Consider the following 20,002-nt stretch of genomic DNA (forward strand, 5'->3'; position numbering starts at 1 on the left):
TCTGCCAAGGACAGACGACAGCAAAAGGGTATTTAGTGGTTGTGCCAGGGAGGCAACGTTAGCAAAACAAGCTGGCAAGGCTGGCACCATGCTGGTGGGGTTCCAGTATGGAGGGACACTCCCAGTGACCTCCCTGCAGCTCTTTTGGGATGGACTGCCCAGGGAGGTGGTGGAGTCACCATCCCTGGAGGTGTTCAAGGAAAAACTAGACGTGGCACTCAGTGCCATGATCTGGTTGACAGGGTGGCGTTTGGTCATGGGTTGGACTCGATGATCTCAGAGGTCGTTTCCAACCTAATTGATTCTGTGATTCTTCTGGCCCTGCAGTCGAGAGTTCAGCAGGTTTCAAAGCCAGGAGGTTTATCGAACGACTTTTTGGCCTTCTGCAGAGGACCTTATAGATTTTTAGCCTGTTATCACCAGACTAAATCCACCGATAAGCTGCCGGTGCCACGCAGCGGGCTGGGAACTGGCACCCCCGTGGCTTCCAGTGCCACGTTGGTCGCTAAACCTCGTCGGTGAGCTGCAAGCCCGGCACACCGGGGCGAGCGGGGGATCACGGGGTCCCCAGCGCCGGGGGCTGCCTTGGAACTCGCTGGATCTCCAGGGAGCTGCTAGGAGCGAGGAGCCCGGGAAGCGCCCCGAGCCGAGCCTCCGGTGCCTGGCGCGGCGGGGCGGCCGGTGCCTGGCGCGGCGCGGGGGCGGCTCCGCGTCCCTCCCCGGCGGCTCCGCGTCCCGCCCCGCTCCGCCCCGGATTGGCGCGGCCGCCCGGCTCCTCCCGCCGCCGCCGGGCGCAGGGGGGATCCGGCCGAGCCGAGACGAGCCGAGCTGAGCCTGGCGGCTCCGCCACGGCCCGTTCTCCGGCCCCGCTCCCGGTAGGCTCCCGCGGGCACGGCAGGGGTGGGTGGGCGCTGGGTTCGGCGCGGTGCGGGCAGGTGGGCGGCGAGCGGGGCCCTCCCGCAGCGCCCGCGCTCCGCCGGCCATGGCGGCTGCGGGGCCGCCGAGGGGCCGCTGCCCGCCCGCAGGACGGGGCCGCGCCGAGGGCACCGCGCTCTGCCCCCGCTCCGCTCGGCTTTATTTTATCCTCTTGCTTTATTCTGTCTCCGCTGCTCCCCCAGCGCCCGCGCCCCGCTCCCGGCCTCTCCGGGGGTTTTGTGGTGCTCCCTCCCCGGCGCTGCTGGCAGCGCTCCCGCGGCTCTCTCCCGGCCCGGCGGGTCGGGCAGCGGGAGCCCAGGAGCGGTGCCGTGTCCCCCGCACCGCCCGGTCGCCGTGCGGGGCGCGGAGCATCCCCGCTCCCCCGCGGTTGCGTAACACGCCCGTCCCACGCGTGGCCGGGGGGACCGAGCCCCCCTGCTTTCTGCGGGTCAGTCTTTTCGCGGACCTTCTTTTAAAAGCGACCCTCCTCCCAAACCGCGTATTTTCCCCCCAAATTTTGGTCTCCTGAGTTGCGGTCACTTCCTGGTCGTGGTTTTCTGCACGGCTTCCCCCGTGGTTTATACATCGATCAGCCCTTCAGAAGGGAGGGGTTGTGAACTCGCTGAACATAAAACAGTGATCTGAAAATGGCTTTAATCGTTATTATATATGGTGATAATTCTTGAATAACGCCTTCACGTGGGGATGGCGTAAGAACCTAAGGAAAGGTTAAAAGTACAATTACAGTGGAAGTGATTTCTTCTCGGAATTACTTCCTCCAAGGCCTTACTCGAAACAATAAGCATAGCTTTTAATTTCTTCAGTAAACCGAGGTTATTGACTTGTGCCGTGCGGCTCCCAGTTGGAAAAAATCTGCTTGGATCAGCCAGAGAAGTGGATCTGAGGCTCGTCCTGCGAGGTGCTTCGTGCAACGCCCAGCAGCCGCGTGTGTCTCTGCTCTGTTTTTAAATAACCGGCTTGGATGGGGCTGTAAAGCTCAACCCCAGCAGCCCGGAGCGTGTTGCGGGCTGTAAAACCCGCCTGCGAGGCTGTGTAAGTACTCCAGGGGCTGGCCCTGCCCTGCTGGGCGCTGTCCTGGCCGTGCCACAGCGCTCGGCATCCAGTTTTGGTGGCTGGAGATATCCAGGGGAACAGGCGAACGTGCGGCGCAGGCTCCAGCCGAGAGTCTTAATGAGTGTTTGCGTAGTGCTTCGTGTTTTCTCGGATGAAAGGTTTTACATAATTGGCCATTATAATTGTCTGTCACCCCTAGAGAAGAGCCAAAAAAAACCCCTAAAAAACAAGCGTGGAGATAGGTAGTTGTCTTAAAAGTCCAAAGTCTAAATGCCTGTAGCTTGTGAATGCTGTTACTGCTCAGTGTGGAGGCAGCAAAATGACTGACTAAAAAAAAAAAAGATTAATCTAATTCTGTCCTCCTTTCGATCCATTTGATCAGCATCATTGGGACAAACGACATCCTGCTTGCATTTGAGCTGCTTGTTCTTTGGTGCCCAGATGAATTCCTAATGTGACTCTGGTTCTACTGGTGTTAATGTTGGTGGGTTTTTTTGGTTTTTTTTTTTTCCCCCTTGAAATCTTAACTGGAAGCCTTTTACAGTGTTTTGATTCCTTTTTAATAAATGGCTAATCCCTTGCTGCAGGGGATGGGAGTGTTTTGAACGCAGCATTTTTGGGTCCTGAGGGGAGGGGGAAGGGAGCGCCTTGTGTTGCTTTCCAGCAGCTATCTGCCTTTCCCCAGCCTGCGTGAAAGGGCCTTATTGACTGAATTTGAAGGTAACCTGCCCAATTCTCCTCTTACGTGCTGAAACCCATAAATTTTCTGTAGCACAGAGCCTTTGAGGGGAAGAAATGGAATGTCAAGGAGCCTGGGCTTCATCACGAGCGGCCTGCTAACAAAGGCACTGTCTGTTAATTACATCGTACTTATCAAAATCTCCCCTCCTAATGACAAAGTAATAATTTAATAGGTGTGAAAAGTTGTGGGATTTGATTTAATACCACTGTCTTAAAATCATCCTGCACGCTCAGTATGACTAAGTTGTCGCTTTCATATTTAATTGGAGAGTGAGCAGGGGCTAAGGAGAAAGCTGGGGATGTTTCACTTGCACTAAATGCTCTTTAAAATCTTTTCTCCGTTTGGAGAAGGATTGTGAAGAATTGTGAGTGGTTTGTTAAGTGCTAAGCTGCAGCTGAGTGACTTATGGGTTATAAAACATCTTTCTGTGTCTCTTAAATTTGGAAGCTCGTCTTGAAGCTTGTGCTGTGGGTGTTTATCACGGTGTTCAGAGACTGGTCGGTAGTTCCCATGTCAGGAAGGACTGTGGTTTTGGGGTGTGGAGGTGCCAAGTTAGGTTTGGGTGGCGTGAAGTTGAGTACTGTGTAGTGGATGCAGGACACTGCCTAGGTAATAACGCTCCCTGAGGTTCCAGGTGTCAACACCTTCATCACAATGTGTTATTTTCACTTCTCGGTGCCCTGTAGCATAACCAAACCAGCATTTTGGTATAATCCTCACACAGAGCTTGTTGTATTCCCAGCAGATAGGGCATATTTCAATATTCCTGTTGCAGGTTTGATACCGGGTTTCAGAGGAGAGAGCGGCTTTTCTTGGACCTGAGGGTTGAGCCTGTAAGGAAAACACAGGACTGATCCTAAACCTATCACGAAAGCTAATATAGCCTGGGAAGCATCTCTCTTGCCCTCATCTGCTGGGATTTTCTGTCCCTTGTGGATTATTTGGTCATTGGATTTATCACTGGATGTTCCTATCCATAGTTTTGAGCTTTTGAAGGAAACACTGGTTTAGTGAAAGTTGTGGGTTAGAGATCCTCTTCCCAGCTCTGTAAGCTCTGCAGGAAGGAGGGCACAGGAATGCTGCTTTGGTATGTGTGGCTGCTCTGTTTTTATTTGTACCATATTTTACTGGCTTTGTTTTCTAAGCTATTTTGATTCTATTAACTTATTAAACCTAGAATCTATTAGTCAATGTGACAGTCTTTCTTTAATGTATGAATGTTGTCCTTTTTTTTCAATGTCCTTTTTTCACCCCTGAAATATGAAACAGAATAATTATCCATAGTTCAGATTCTCCCTGTAATTGTGGGGTTTGTATTTAGAATTCACATTCTAGTTGTGGAATTAGTGTTTATTCCCCAAATAACTTTTCATTTTTTTTTGTCTTTGTTGTGGAAGTGGAATATCTGTATCACTTGCTAATCCTGCTGTTGCAGTTTTATGCCTAGAGCACAACTGGAGCTGTATTTATCACTGCAGGCATGGTGGTTGGTTTATTTAACTATTTTGGGTATCAAACACAGAGAAATCACAGCAGGACTGGCTGGTGTAGGTACAGGATGAGCATCAGTAGTACTGTGACCTGGCTGCCCAAATTTGGGTGTCTGCAGCGTCATTGCAATGGGTGTCAGAGAGAGATGGATTAAATATAGCTCAGGTGTGTCCCAACATGTTGCAGCTGCTCCTCCTGTTGCAGTACAGGGCTAATAGGAATGTTTATATAGATCACCTTCCTACACATCCCAGGTTCACCTCTTTGATAGCAAGTCGCTGCTGGGCAGCCACATGACTGCTTAAAGCTGTTTGGAGAGTAGAAATACACTACAGAGCGATGCAGAAATGGCTGTTAATAAAGTGTCAGCTTTTAAAAAAATATTTAGAAATGGTTGACTGGTATCTTGGGGTGCAGAAAATAGTGCTGGTTTTTGTTTCTGTGCGATTAAAAAATAATCCTGCTTCAGAAGCTGCTCTGTCTGCAGTTCGCAGCGAAGTGATGGCATTTGGGTAGCAGGGAGGCAGAATTCCTGCCAGTTAAAATCTTGCTGTCCTAATGTGCCATTCCATGCAGTGCTTGGAAGCTGATATACAGTGTTCTTCTGCCTTGCAGCAAAACAACTAGTGATTAAAAATTCAGCAGATGCTGTGGTTCACTTAACTACTTGTTCTTGCATCATTCAGGTCATATCACACAATTAATGTTGCTAATGTTCAATCTAGCTGCTTTTTTTTTGCTCTAAGAATGGAAATTATCTGAACTACCATGGGATTTACAGAACTGTTTTGGCAGGAATTGGGCTATGCAAAGTAAGTTATTCAGGACTGGTTTTGCCCTTCCCCTAACTTGGAGAATCTTCTTTTGATTTCAGAAATATTATTTGTTCATGCCAGACGGGGCTGTAATTTCTTCAGCTTTTCCGTCTTTAAAAATCAAAATGTTTTCTTTTGATTACTTTGGGATAAATGAGACTCCCTAGATGAGAAGGAAGAGGGGGAGAGCATGATAGGTGTAAGTGCTTGCTTTCTTACTTAAACTCAGTGTTTCATTTGGCCACAGAAGTATTTTTGTAAGAGAATTCTCATTTTGTTGCGGGCAGGGTTTCTGCTGCTTTGTACATTGTACATCCTGCACAATTTTGGTTAATAGTATTCCATCTAGGGTGTCACTTACTTGACTTTTGAATTAGCATTAAACTTTACCATCCCCTCCCTGTATTCCTTTAATTATGTAAGCTTTGGGTTCTTTTTGTAACACACACACAGATTCTAGCTATCTTTTCTGAGCTGCCTGAAAGTAATATTCATGTAGGAAGAGAACTTGTAGTTAGTTTTCACTTCTTTCACCAGTTTTCTGCTTGGGAGCTGGTGTTTAGGAAGAAGCTTATCCACTCTCTTTGTGATCAGTGTGGTAGCTGCAGTTCTGGTTGCCTTCCCTGCACCTTCTCAGGATTCTCCTACTGCTGCTGCAGTGGGAGATGCTCCTGGGTGGTGTCCCCTAAACTGGATGGATGTGTTGATATGAGCATGGCTCGTGCTGGTCTAAGAAAGATAAAAGGCACTCTGACAACAGACAAAAATTCCTGGGTCTTTCAGTGTCTTTGAGAGGAACTCGCTGTGGTGGGGCAGCTCTGGGCTTGAGAATTTGAGAGAAACTAAATTGAGAATATAGAACACAGGTGGAGTATTTTGGTCAAGGGCACACACAAGGTTCAGCCCTCGCTGGAGAGCTGCAGGGCTGAGGGGAAGGTTGTGTCTTTTAAAGTGTGGGATAAGGGGCAGATCCATACTAGGAAGGGAAAAGGTGAATTTGTATCAGTATATGATACAGCCCGTGAGCCAGGATTTGGAGAAATAATGGGCAAAGCCAGGAGCCTTTGTTTACACATGTTGTTTCGACTTGCAGTTTGGGTCACTTTTTGTGATCTGTCAATTAACACATCAAGAAGATGTATTTTTAGTCAAGGCAGACATTTTTCTTTGGAAAAACCTGTTTGGACTATTAACTCTAAATGTACTTTGAGATAACTTGTCTCAACCAAGTTGTCAGCAATCAGTTTGAAAAATGAAGTCTTAAATATGTAAGCCCTCCCCCAGACTCTTCAGTGTCCCGTTCAGAATGATGGAAAAGAAGGATTCAGGCTGGCTTTTGCATGTTCCTGCTTCCATGAATGCATGTATCCAATGTGCTGTACTTGCAGAATTGATATTCAGGATAATATGTTTAATCTTCAATTGCAAAAAAACCAGCTTCACACATAGCTAATTCCATCTGCTGGAGAAATAAGAGCGAGGCTAACTTCATCACTTATTTGGGACCTGCTTTTTGCTGTGCTAATTACTATGTATGAACATTGGAAATTTGCATAATTTTTTGGCAAACCTAAGCGGCAGCCATTTAATTTAGAATTTTTATTAACTTTAAACATCCCTAGCAACTCCTAAGCTACTTCTGGTTCATTTTGTGGTTTTGGTGTTTTAGGGGGTTTGATTTTGAAAGCTTCAGTAGCTTCTTTTTCCTTCTCCTTGCAATGACTTTATATAAGCAACCGCAGCTTGCTGCCATTTCCAGTAACTTTCAACCTGCAATGTGACACAGAATTCCTTCTGTCATTCAGATAAAAAAAGTGTTGAAGTTAAGTTCTTGTAAAAAAAAAATAATTCTGAAAAAATAAAATTAGAAGGTAGGTTTTGGTTGCTCTTCTGCAGTGTGAGAAGAGCACTTGAAATATTTCAAGAGTAGATGCGTTTCCAAAAGTAACCTTGGGGAAACTGGGGCATGTCAAGTCTGGTCCTAATTCTGGTAAAAGCTAGTCTTATGATGTGAATTTTTAAGCTCCAAAGAGTTTGGATGTAAATTCATCCTTGCAGATAGCTACTAAATGTTCTTTCTTACTCAAAGGCTGTATTTTGACAAATTTTCAGCTTCCCAAGGTGTCTAGCCATGCCTTTTCCACTTGGTTTGCTTTTGTTTTTGTGACCTCCACCTTTCACTGATTTTGCTGGTTGGCAGTCAGTGGAGGCGTATCATCTGTAAAATATTGAAGCAGTTGGAATTTTATAGCAAAAAATAATGTCTGCTTTATTGGAAAGCTGTCATTTGGAGTCAGCTGTTACATGCTGATTTTCTTTTGGAGGCAATAGACTGGATTAATTTTAAAATTTGAACTATTCGTGCCCAGTTTCTGTCTCAATACCATCAGCAACTTCCTGTGTTGCTCTGTGCAGTTGCTCTCCTGAGTCTTGGTCCCTCTTTTCTCATCCCTCTTGCTCCGTTGACCACTTAAAAATGCAGTTTCTTCCTCGGGATGAACAGGGTTATATTGCCAGACTCTTTAATTGCTCTCTAATTGGCAGAAAGCCAAGCATAAAATCTTCTTCATAAGTCACCCTAGAGGTTTCTTTGTATATGCTATTATTTTCTTTGTGTACTAACATCACTGAAAATACTTCTTTTTTTTTTTTTCCTCCCTCCCCCCAAGTCTAGACCAGGCATAATTATGTTCCTGTGTATGTGTAGGCTTGGGTGTTGCCACGCTGCAGCCCAGAGAGCAATTTGAAGTCCTTGGGCAGTTTTAAGACCAAAATTTCTAGTAGCATCAAAGGCAGCACTATCCCTCTGCATCTAGGGAGGTGAAGTAATTTTCTGGTGTATCTGAACTTCAAAGACAAGCTCATGGCTTGTGCCTGTGGTCTGGCTTTCCGAGATGTGTCATACTGGAGGCTATATTTTAAAAGAAGAGTTTGGACCCTGGATTCAAGCAGGACTTGTGCCTCAGTGAGAGTGGCTAGTGTTGGACTGTGGATTATGTTCTATGGTTCACGTGCTTCAAAGTTGTCTTTTCATTTATAAAGCTCTTCATTGAGGTCTTTGTTCTGAGCTTCACCTTTATTGCAAAGTCTAAAAATACTCTCCATCAAGAAGCCTTTGCTCTTGTGTTTGGCCTCTTAATGTTTTTATATCTTTAGAGCTTCTCTGCTTCCTCCCACCCTGACTCCTGAGGTTGAGACAAGCTCTCTGTAAACATACATGCAAAACTGCCCCTTTTGCTTCTGCTGAAAGCTGCTCTTGCTTTGCCATCTTGTCTGCTGTGATTTTTCTCATTCCTTTCCCTTCCTGACCTCCTGCAGATGTCCCGCTGCTGGGGAGAGGAGGATCCACAGCTGAACAGTGAGGGCATGCAAGGCATGGTACCTTGAGACAAGTGTCAGGCACTTGGTAAGGGAATTCTAAAAAAACCCCACCACCCTTAAGGAAATCTTGAAATTGCCTGAAAATGGGTTTATACACCTCCATTTAACCATCAAGGCACCAGAGCTTGCCAGCAGGTGTGGGACAGACTGTTAGTTCCTTGTATTTTTTCACTTAATTTCCCCTCTAAAGAGGGATGACACTCTACCACTGTTGTTTTTTTTTTTTAGTGAGGTAACTTTATCTTAATAAACAGATGAATGAAGTGATGCAAAGAGTGCTTGTTTTTGCAGCTGAAATCTCTGTGAATCTGCTGCCGCTTCTGAAACTGGGGCTGTGGGAGGATTACTGATGGCAATGAATCCATCTTCCATGGTGTTAAGGGGGAAAAAAAAAAGTCTCTGTGTTTCTCTTAAAGTGCTTATGGATTTTTTTTAGATGCAGTAGGACTGCAGATGTAGTCATATTAAAATATAAACCAACTCATTTCAAGTTGGTCTCGCAGCAGAAGGAGTTGGAGACGTGACTTTGGTACAAGTTACTGGGAATTCTCTTTTTAACGCAGCTTTGCAGCCTGTGCTGTGGATGGGAGCCCAGAGCAGTCTGAGTCATGCTTCCTCCATGGATAGGACATGGGATGCCACCAGCAGTGGACTAAACCAGTTTTCCTAATGATTGCTTTGTTCAGCTTTAGCTACTTATGGGGTTGTTAAGATGGTGTCAGCTGATGTGTCAGCTGGAGGCCATGGGGTAAAGTGTAGGATAAAGAGTAGTAGTTTACATACCTTTGTAGCAAATGTCTCTGCAGCATTCTGCACACTCTTCTTGCCTTAAGAGTTTTCTTTACCCTTTTTCCTCTTTTGAATCAGTAGATGTATGGAGCAAGGAAAGTGTTGCATATGGATTTTGTGAGGTTAACAGGGCTTCGTCCCTGACCTGACTGAATCCAAGGAAGCGAAGGCACCAGTGCAACCTGCAGGGATGGCCCATTGTCTTTGGGAAAATGTTTTTAAGAAATTGGGAAGAACTAGAAAAATGTCAAGGAACAAATAAAAATTGAGTGAAATTCACTCACTTGGGTGAATTCACTGAGTGAGAATTGTTGCATCTGTAGTGGATCTATACAGAGCAAGTTTGTTGATGTTGCTTTAATAGTGGTTGTAAGGTTTTTGAAATTTAATATTTATATTTTTGTTTTATTTTAAGGATTTGGAGAATGCCCCCTATCCCCTAGCTCTCCTTGTGTTCCTTGGGTCACAGATAGAGCCTTTACTGGGATAGATGTAAGGCAGAGGATGCTGAGGGAAGCCTTGTCTTTAATTAGACCAATGGGTATCGCTGGGATGGAGGGGAGGAGATGAGTGAGCTTTTGAGTCTGAATAAATGTCAGATTGTATTTTATCAGAATTGCAGTTTGGCATCAGGGATTCACTGAGTTTCCATTTGGCTGTGGGCTGTCTGGGGCCTTTTTGCATCTTCCATCTCTTAGCTGCAGTTGTGGGAAAGCTGCAGATACCACTTTACAGGCATACAACACAGCTCTTTAGGGGAAGGAAGGGTAAATGACCCAGGTAAAATGAGCTGGGCTGGAGTCAGTAAAACTACCCAGAGTGCCAGCAAGTGATACCTGTGTCCTGAGTTTAATATATTCACTTCCCAGTGGTCGTCCCAGGAGGATTAGTGAGAGATGCTTTAACTTAAAGCTTCTAGGAACAGCTGAGGTTTTTTTTTTACCCCTCTCAAAAGTGGTTTGCTTTTACTAAAATAGCTAAATGCAGGCATGGTAAGCTTAATATATATGTGTGTGGGGGTACCTGAGAAAGCATCCCATTAGGTAACCCTGTAACTTTCTCCTGGGGAGATGCTGAGAATATCACCTTTGCTGCCAGTCAGGGCCAAGCCAGGCTTGTAAGCAGCTTGTAAGTGACAGCCCTACTTTGCTTTGGGGGTATTTTAAGTGATGAGGGTAGCAGAGCTCGAGGGAGAGGTGATAAAGTCTGTGCTGGTTTTCTTCTTGATAGGGGGTGGCGGAGGAGGAGGAGATAGGACTAATTGCATACCTTCCAATTCCAGTTACTTCATTACCGAATAATCATTGGAGCAGCCCTGCAATCTGCTCTGATAGCAGATAAGTGGCGTGGCTCAAAGCACTTCAATCTAAACAAAACTTAAGTGCTTTTTCCTTTTTCCCTGGAGTGAAACTGTAATTTCGTTATGTGAATGTTAGCCAGGACAAAGTTGTTTTTGCAGCTGTCATGATGATTCTCTGGGCTTTGTGTTAGAGGTATGTCCCCAGTGTATGTAGCAAAAATATCCTAAAATACTGCATTCCCTTACCTGGAAGCTTCAGTTGAAGGCTCTCCAAGTGTTTGCCAGGTGAAGATCTGTTTAGCTTTGACATTGGATGTCTCAGAGGGTTTAGATATAAACCAGTGAAGGTTTGAATTATATTCCTTTCCATAGCAATACATGTTAATTAGCTTCTCTGTCTGCATTAGGCCCTGAAATAGTCAAGTGAAAGAGCCTGAGCACATCTCTGCTGCTTCAGAATATGAGTCCCTGTGGTGAGAGTGGCCACATTGAAGCATTGCCTCATTTCGGTTCTCTGGTGTAGAAATGGTTTAAATGCAACCCATGTGATGCAAAAGAGAATTATCAGGCAGAACTTTGGAGAGATTTTGCCTTTCTTTGAAATGGGGTAAAAATGAATTTGTACTCCGGGCTGAACCCTGGGAAATCATAAAATCCTAGAATGGTTTAGGTTGGGAGGGACCTTCAAACCCATCTTTTTCCAACACCCTGCCATGGGCAGAGGCACCTTCCACTATCCCAGGTTGCTCCAAGCCCCATCCAACGTAGCCTTGGACATTTCCAGGGATGGGGCAGCCACAGCTTCTCTGGGCACCCTGTGCCAGGGCCTCATAAAATAACTGGAGCTGCTGTTGATGATGACGACTTTGAGGTACCGGCTTAAGGCCATGAGAGCACCCCAGGCAAGTGCCTGGACTTTGCACAGTGCAGTACTGGCCAAACCTTAAACTCTCTTCAGGCTCATTTTTTCTGAACTGCCACAGAACCATTAAATCTGATCCGTTCCTAAAAAGACAGCTGACTGTGCAATCTGAGCCACATAAAATTCTTTGTCTCTGCTTTGGACTTGAATGGAAAAGTAGTTTGTTTTCCCATTAAATTGACCTCAACTGTCGCTGCCCCAAAGGGGGTCTGTTCTTGCAGGCTCTGCTTGGCCAGGAGGCAGAGTGTGCTTGGCTCTCCCTGTGTTTTGCTGCAAGCCTGCTAACTCGCTCCAGGACAACGGGAGGATGATAATGCACTAAGGCAGGTATTTGTTAGCAGGTTAAACGTTTTGGGAAAGAAAATGTAACATACTTTGTAAAAGTTAATAGTTTTGTAAGTTCAGGCTTGGTTGTGTCGGTTGTAACTTGGCTGGTAGGGTTGATTGTGTAGATCCAACTGCAGCATTAAGCTCTGGGAATAAATAAGGTGAACTGGTGGTGAATTTCAAAGGAACAAAGAGTACAAGGCCCCTGTAGTTGAGTCTTACATTTTTAGGGTGGCTTTCAGAGGGAAAGGCCCAAACATGCTTTACAAACCAACCTGTGCATTGTGTACTGTAGTGGATCCATGCTTTGATAAGAACTGTGTGACTTATTTAATGAGATGAACTGCATCACCTTCTTTTTTAAAAGAGGTATTTATTTATTCATATTGGGGAAAAACACATTTTTCTTGACAGTCTGTAGCTGATCAGACTCCTGCATCCCTTTCTAGCCACTGATGTTGCAGGGACAGGAGGCTGGCAGGTTGGATTGGGTATTGCCTGAGTAAAAATGAGGTTCAAGCCTGGAGTGTTACCTGGCAGGGCTGCCTGACCCCCACCTGCTGGGGATGTTGATCCACAGTGCTCTTTACCATGGTTTCTTTGGGAGAAGGTTTTAGGATGTGAGTCTTGTGTAGGAGCACAAGGCAGTGCCACACTGCCTTTTTAAGAGGTTGGGTGGCTTGACTTTGTGGGGGGAAAAGAAGTTAAAAAATGGGTTATGATAGCTTTCATGCTGGCCAAGCTGCTCCAAGGGTAATCCAGGTGAAAAGGGACTCAACTATGGACAGGAGATTCAGCCAGGTAGTCAGGAAGCATCAGCAAAGCACAGCTCCTTCCTACGAGTGGGCAAAGGTCCTCCACCTGTAAACACCATCACACACACCCAGCCTTGGCTCTTCCCTGGCTTCTGTTTGCCTTTTAATGGTTCTAGTATGCCTTGGTGCTTCCTTCCTGTCCTTCTGGTGTTTGGCTTGGGGGTTTGATGGCCCCTCTGATGTTAGAATCAGCACATGGGAGCGGGAGGGTACTTGGTGAATGTCCATGGGTTTACTTCGGTGTGTTCATGACCTGGGATGGCTGCACTGGGACTTCTCACGTGCTTCCATATCCAGTACTGAGTTACCATCCATCTTCACTGCAGAAAATGAATTGAAGGCAAATTGTTACTGGAGACTTTTCTAGGGAAAAAGGTTTTAATGAGTACCTGAAGGGCCACAATCCTACAGATTGTGTGTGGTGTCATGTAGCTGTGAGCAGGTTTTACTTATTGCAGAAGCTGGACTGATTCTTCAAGGCTGGATAGCATCTGATTTTTGTATGAGGGAGGGGGAAAAGCTGTCTGACTTTAATCTGAATTTACTAGGTAGTTAATAAGAAAGACCTCTGCCCTGAGTGACTTGCTCAGCCTATGTTGTGTTGCAGGAGCTCCATGGAGATGAAGCCTGCTGGTTTTATTTTGCTCTGAAATCCATTTGGCTCAAAGTTGCTTCCAGAATCTCATCCTCCCTGGTCCTTCAGGCTTGTGAGTGGGTAACCTGCTGAGAGTTAAGGGTTGTGGCAAAGCCTGGGTGCTTTGGTGGCTGAGAGCTGACATTGGCACGTGGAACTTGTCCTTCAGGTGACAGGCAGAGGCACATTTCTGAGAGCTGTGTGCTTGTGCCTGTCTCATCCCTTTATAATCTGCAGTTTGTATTTAAAAGTAGAGGGATTTAAGTTGTTTTCTGAGCAGTTGTGATCCATGGGAGCAGTTGGCTGTCGTGATGTTTGGCCCTGGAGCTGCCTTGGTGGCCGATTGCGTAAGCGAGCAGGGAGCGAGCGAAGGTATTTGCAGCAGTCACTTGGAAACTGGGATAATTCAGGCCTCAACCAAGCTCAGGCTCAAACAGGTTGTGGAATTTATTTATACAACACCACTGGGGTGTGTGACACTGCAGAGCCAAACAAACAGTGGTTCCCAGCCCTAAGGCTTATGTTGGGTATTAGATAACGAGGGATGGGGTAATTACAGCCAGGGACATGGGTGGAGGGGTTAGAAGTGGGTGAGGGCTACATCCGTGTAGAGAACGTGAAATGTGCCTCATTAATGGCAGCGTTAAGAAACTGTGGGTGCGTCTGGGGTTGTGGGAAGGCTGGAGGTCAGCTCTGCAGAAGGAAGTGTTGACTGAGTTATTGGAAACGCGTGGATTAATAAGGGAAAGCGGAAGGAGGCAAAATGAAACCAGTCAAGCGTACGGGGAGGGGCTGGGCTGCACGGAAGCTGACGTACAACAGCAGTGGCACTCCAGGGGCTTGAGGAATCTGGGTGTCAGAGCAGCCACTGGGAATCCACAGCCGGACCCCAAAACGTGTGTGCTTGATGGGAACAGAGGGACAGGTAAAGAAAGGGGTCCACTGTGGCTTCTGGAGGCTTTGCGGTCCTTCCTCTCTGCTATCTCTGCACCCTGGGCTCCCACAGTGCCAAATTGGCTTCTGCCCAGCCACCTGTAGTTTTGCTGGGCTGTTTTTGGGGTGTACTTGTTCAGTCAGCACTGAGGACTGTGAATTGGTGGTTCTCCTCGTCAGCAGTGCATGGATTGTTGTTCCCATGTACCTTTTGCTCTGGGCAAACCGGATCTTTCGGGTTTTAGGAGCTGGATAGTAGTTGTTAACGCCGTTATTGTGTCACTAATTTCCTTTTTCCTTCCCTTTTGCTCTTCAGAAATGCCATTCTCGTGAGTGTGCAAGGAACCTACAGAAGTGTAATGTCTAAGCCTACCTGGAATAACAACTCTTGGAAGGTACCACCCTTTTTTAACTATGTGGCTTTGTTACAGGTTGGGTTAATGGTGCACTGATCTTTGCTTCAGAGCTTGAAATTGAAGAGCTGTGTTTTATGTAATGCAGTCCCTTTGAAAGGGCTGTCAGTGCTGTGATCCTGATCCTCCAGTCTCTGATTTCCAGAAAAACTGGGTGCAACCCAACACTTGGTTCGGGGTGCTGAGGGGCCATCCCTGTTTCTTTGTGGATGATGTCTTTAGGCAGCTCTGGTGTTGCCTTAGGAACAGATGGTGGTTTCTATTCAGAGAGCTGAACTAAGCTTCTCCATACTTGGTGGCCATCCTTGGAAACGTATTGCCCTTCTTTTTAGTGATGCATGATGGCTCGCCTGTTTCTTCAATTCAGTGACCTTCTGGATTGTCTTTCTTGGGGCTTCTAGGCATATTTATGAAGAATATTGTGATGAAGTGCAGTTACACTTTAACATTTAGATTGAAATGTCTTGGCTGTTCGTGCTGCATTAACCAGCTCTCAGGCGTTGGCTTGTTCCGCTGTCTGATCCCGCAGTGATGCCATAATACTGAATTTTGGACTGCCCTGTACATTGCCATGGCAACAGACTGATGTCACACGCTCAAGGACATGACTTCAGTGCACGATCATGCAGAGGCACAATCAGATTTGTGGAGGAGAAAGCTGACTAATGCACATCTCAAAAGCAAACAAGGGGAATGCAGGTTACAGCTGACCAGCCAAGGTGCCTCAGTGTGAAAATTCCCTGCTTAGAGGAGGGGCTGATCCTGTCTCTAAGACAGGAACAATTGTCTTGATGAGCTTCTCTTCACCATGGAGAAACAGGTGACTTCTCCTGTATCTTTAAAACAGGTGGTGGAAGAGATCATTGTTTCTGGGGTGGGGAAATGCTCTCTGGTTTCAGCTCTAAAAGGGCCCTGCTTTGTTTTAATTTTAAAGAACGTCTCAGTGGTCTTGTAAGCACCCTGAGAACACTTTGACTTGCTTAATGTTGTTCAAACAGTTTAATTGGTTTTCCAAAGCTTTTATTTTATCCATAACATTGGAAGGTGAAAGGGGAACTCCGCATCTGCATTATGGTCACATTTTCCTATATCCTATTAGCAGATTCCAAGATTGTTTAATGTGATCTCCACCCATTTCATTTGGCTGCAACCTTTGCTCCCATGAAAACAAGGCTGATTGTTCTGAATTGCTGTGTGTATGTGCTTTGGCACGGCATGAAGGTACCTATAATAACACAACCATTGTCTGGAAAAAAAGGCAGTTTGCAGTAATAACTACAAATAAAAGGGTACAGTCCAGGGGCAAGACAGATAATGGTCGTTTTCCCACCCGTTGCACAGGGCAGATTCTCAACATGGTCACCCCTCAGCATGTCAGGGCTGTGGGCTTTAGCCTGGGATGTGAATATTGGGAATAAGGGACTGAAATATTTGCATGTTGTTCCAAGTTTCTCTTTCCTGGCCGCAGTTCCATTGCTCATATCTACGGATGGGGAGACTGAATGACTTTTGCACAATGCGGTGTTTTATTTGCATGCTGTGAGCAGTTTAACAAGTGTGTGTGTGTGTGTGCTAAATGAAGCATTCCCACTTTCAGTTAGCAGCTGATGCACCCTTAAAATTAAAAAAAAAAAAATTTTAGAAAAAGTGCCTTTAGGTTGAACAGTGGGGTTTTGAGGAGTGACATTGTGCTGTGTGCTCGAGTCGTGCCAAGCCTGAATGTTAACTAGAAGTGCTGTGGGATGCAGCAAATAACCAACTTACACTCCTTGGTGCTAAAGTAATTTTTGCTCATCTCTGCACTTTAAGGGATAAAAGCTGTTACAGTGCAAGATTTGGAAGTAATGTAATTGTTTTAAATGCTCAGTGTCACAGGAACTGAGGATATTTAACAGAAACTGGCATTTCTTGTAGCAGTTTGGTTGCCTCCCAGGACAGGAAGCTGCAGAGTGTTAAAAAAGAGTCAGGGAAGGAGTTTTAACAACCCTCTCTGTAAATCTTGATGCTTGAATTCAGATCCTGGCCTTGAGCTGAAAGGACTGGAAGCTCTGCAAGACCCAGTGATTCAAGCTGCTCTGCAGAGAACAAGAAGATAATGGTGATGGACTATCAAGAAGGCAGCCTTGCTGAAAAGAGAGGCTTTGTGATACGGTCAAGGGGAAGGAAGTCTGGAGAACTCAGAAAAGGAACAGATGTTTTTGGTGGTGGGGAAAAACTTAACTATCCCTGTAGTTCGCTCTTGCAGTGGAGCCAGCAGGAGGAACTTGATACCAAACAAAAGTAGGCACACCCAGGATTTAGCACAGGGATCCTGGAAAGCTGAAAATCAGTGCTTTGGTGCTTTTCTGTTTGACAAATACCTTATACAGTGGGATCTGGCAGATGTAATAATGTGTATGTGTGCAAAGGTGTGTGTGAAAGAGTTTGAAGGTGTTTGATGCTTCTCTTTAACAACAATAAAAGAAGTACTGATTTATGAAATGATATTCAAAGTGGGGAGCCAAGAGAGATGCTGATCCCTGAGAATGAAATAATGACAGAAGATGCATTAAGAAAGAGGGTGAGGTTTTTTCCTAGGGTGTGTTTATGGATTGTGATGACTGGAAGTGTGATAAAACAGATTGCTGATCCTGTGTATCAAAGTACCAGTGGCAATGATTTTTCAAGCTGTTGAAACTTGCATCCATTAAAAAAAAAATATATATTTTGTTCTTCCTAATAGGTTAATCCACTGTAATGGGCTGTGAAATCAACCTGGGGGAGTTTTCCCATCTGTAAGTGATGCACAGCCTCTTTGCTGTCTACTTGGCAGCTGTGCCTTCAGATAATTAAAAGCTGTTTTTTAAATCCACTTTTCTTTCAACTCTTATTTTTCTGCATCTTGCTACTTCTCTGAGAGCTGTCAGTCACTCTTCTGGCCAAGGTGTAAAAACCAAGATAACGTGCTTTTAGGAAAGAAAAACTGCAGATGATCTTTTTACTTTGATTTTTAAAAAAAGCATAAAAACTACAAAACTAGGTGAATGTGAGAGGCTTTTTAACATGCACATTACTGCTGCATTTCTAAAAGTAACTAAACTTTCCCAGAACAGTATGGAAAACTTTGACTTTCAGAGCTCTTGTGCCACTTGCTGCTCTAAAATCAATAACCAAACCTCCATGGTTCACTTAGGAAGCAGTTCCAGTTACCCAGAAATTACAGGAGTTGTTCAGCACAGGGATCCTCTGGTTTCAGCACATAGTTTCATTGCTCTGTAGTGTTTTGAGAGGCCGAAGGGTGGGATGCAGCTCCAGTGAATTTCCAGATTCCTAACAGTGTGAGGGACTGTTTTTAATAGTGATGATAAAAACAGCTATTCCCAGTTGGAGGTTAGTCAGTGGTACAATTATCAGAGCTATGAAATAGTGCAGGGATGGCTCGGGATGGAAAAAACTAAGGCTTGAAACTTATTTTCATGAGGGAGCTGTTTGAAATTGTTTCCTGCAAGCTCATGGAGAATTGGTGAGAGATATCAAATGGTGAGGACTCAAGTTTGGTGGCTGCTTTGGTAATTCAGTGTTTGGGCTGGCAAGCTGCAGCTGGCTTTTGGGAGAGAATTGGTTGTTGAAAGCCAGGGGGGCGAGTGGGAGCTCTGGAGTGGCACATTTGGTTTGTAAGGTGCAGAGGGTTTCCACAGCAGGGTCACAATCTCCAGCTCCAAAGCTGGCTCACTTAAACCACCCCTTCTAAACCACAGTTGTGGGCTCCTTATTTTCTGCTTCACATCTTAGTGATTTGGTGGGGTTCATTCATATATTCTCCATTTTGTCCAAGAGGGGGAAACTCTGAGAAGAAAATATTGTTTGTGCTGAAGGGAGCAGTGGGAATACTGGGTTAGAGAGCAATGCAGGTGTTTTTTCATTTTCAGTCTTGATTATAAAACTATTTTTTGGACCTGTTAGAATGGGTCTAGAGGAGACCACAAAGATGCTCTGAGATGCAGAGAGCACCTCTGCTCTGGAGCCAGGCTGGGAGGGCTGGGAGTGTTCAGCATCGAGAAGAGAAGGCTCTGGGGAGACCTCAGAGCCCCTTCCAGGGCCTAAAGGGGACTTAGAAAAAAGAGGGAGTGTGACTTTTTACATGAACAGATAGGGATGGGACAAAGGGGAACAGCTTTAAAATAAAAGAGGAGAGAATTAGATTAGATGTTGGGAAGAAGCTCTTCCCTGTGAGGGTGGTGAGGCCCTGGCACAGGGTGCCCAGAGAAGCTGTGGCTGCCCTTGGATCCCTGGAAGTGTCCAAGGCCAGGTTGGACAGGGCTTGGAGCAACCTGGGATAGTGGAAGGTGTCTCTGCCCATGGCAGGGTATTAGAACGAGGTGATCTTTAAGGTCCCTTCCATCCCAAACCATTCTAGGATTTTATGTTTTCTGTGTTTTTTCACTAAAAAAGTTTCAAGTCTTGTAAAACAAATCTGAATCTGATGTTTTTTGGTGGACTTTTCTATAGTTCATACCTCCAGAATGGTTATTAACATGGAAAGTATTGCACCAGGATTATTTCTGGTGTCCTCTTGTAGGTTTGTACCACTAAATTTTGAAGAGGAAATGTGAAAAGGGAAAGACTTGGAGCAGAAGTTGTCACAGTTCATAAGGCACTTGGGCGTGCAGAAGTTGTCCTTTACTGAAATTTCAGTGCTATTTTGGGGCCTTTCTTTTTTCTATAAGAATGAATTACAGTGGAATTTGTGCTATGCTTAGGATTTCTGAAATTTTAATTGTGTCAGTTGCTAGGTGTATTGACTACAAAGCTCTGAAAATATCAAACTATTTTTTACTTCAATAATTCTTGGGTTATTAATGGAAAAAAAAATCTTTAAAAATAGAGCTAAAAAAAGATTAAAGATCCATGGAATTGGTAGCTTTCCAGATTAGTTTAGATTTTAAGGAGTCTTTTGGAAACAATCATGCAATAAGATACTGTATTTAATCTTGGTCTCTACTGCAGTTTGCCAGTCAAAACCCCTGAGCTCATCTGAAACTTAGTTCAGCAGATGTTTTGTGTATAAAGTTCTCTTGAGAATTTCTATAACCCAGGTGATACTTTGTCTGGGAAGGATTTGCAGTGTGTCCTCTTGGCTGCCTTGTGTCTTCGTCTTGAGCACTTTGGCCATGATGTGTCACATGTCTGTGCTTTGGGTGTTCAAAGTCCTTTCTGGTCCCTTTAAACGGGTTCTGTGCTTTTTTACAAGCTGCAAAGCAGTTTAGGGTGGGAAATACCCTGATGCTGCTTTGGGATTGCTCACCTGTGTTTGTGTGACCCCAGCTCTGCTCACCAGCGCTCTGTTCCCTCCCTGTTCTGCTCCTGCTGCTCTGTCTGTGCTTGGATGAGCTCTGCAGGTGCCTAGTTCTGGCTGAGGGATAACTGCTTGGATTGTGGTGTTGTGCCATGTGCTGTTGTGAGTCTTGTCTG

At 45.3% G+C, this 20,002-nt stretch overlaps 1 protein-coding gene across 9 annotated transcripts in view; it reads left to right on the top strand.

The window, feature by feature from the left end:
• Positions 1–755: 755 nt before the first annotated feature.
• Positions 756–20,002, top strand: part of FBXO34 (F-box protein 34) — a 39,516-nt gene continuing 20,269 nt past the window's right edge. For 6 of the 9 annotated variants that reach the window (XM_048306142.1, XM_048306147.1, XM_048306141.1 and 3 more), the window contains exons 1-2: positions 756–875; positions 14,455–14,533. The gene's annotated coding sequence lies outside the window, so the exon portion shown is untranslated. Of the gene's footprint in view, positions 876–1,739; positions 1,969–13,174; positions 13,279–14,026; positions 14,131–14,454; positions 14,534–20,002 lie in introns of those variants that run through there. The other 3 variants (XM_048306143.1, XM_048306145.1, XM_048306144.1) reach the window with 3 other exon arrangements.

The sequence above is a fragment of the Corvus hawaiiensis genome, chromosome 6 (assembly GCF_020740725.1).
Source record: "Corvus hawaiiensis isolate bCorHaw1 chromosome 6, bCorHaw1.pri.cur, whole genome shotgun sequence".
NCBI lineage: Eukaryota > Metazoa > Chordata > Aves > Passeriformes > Corvidae > Corvus > Corvus hawaiiensis.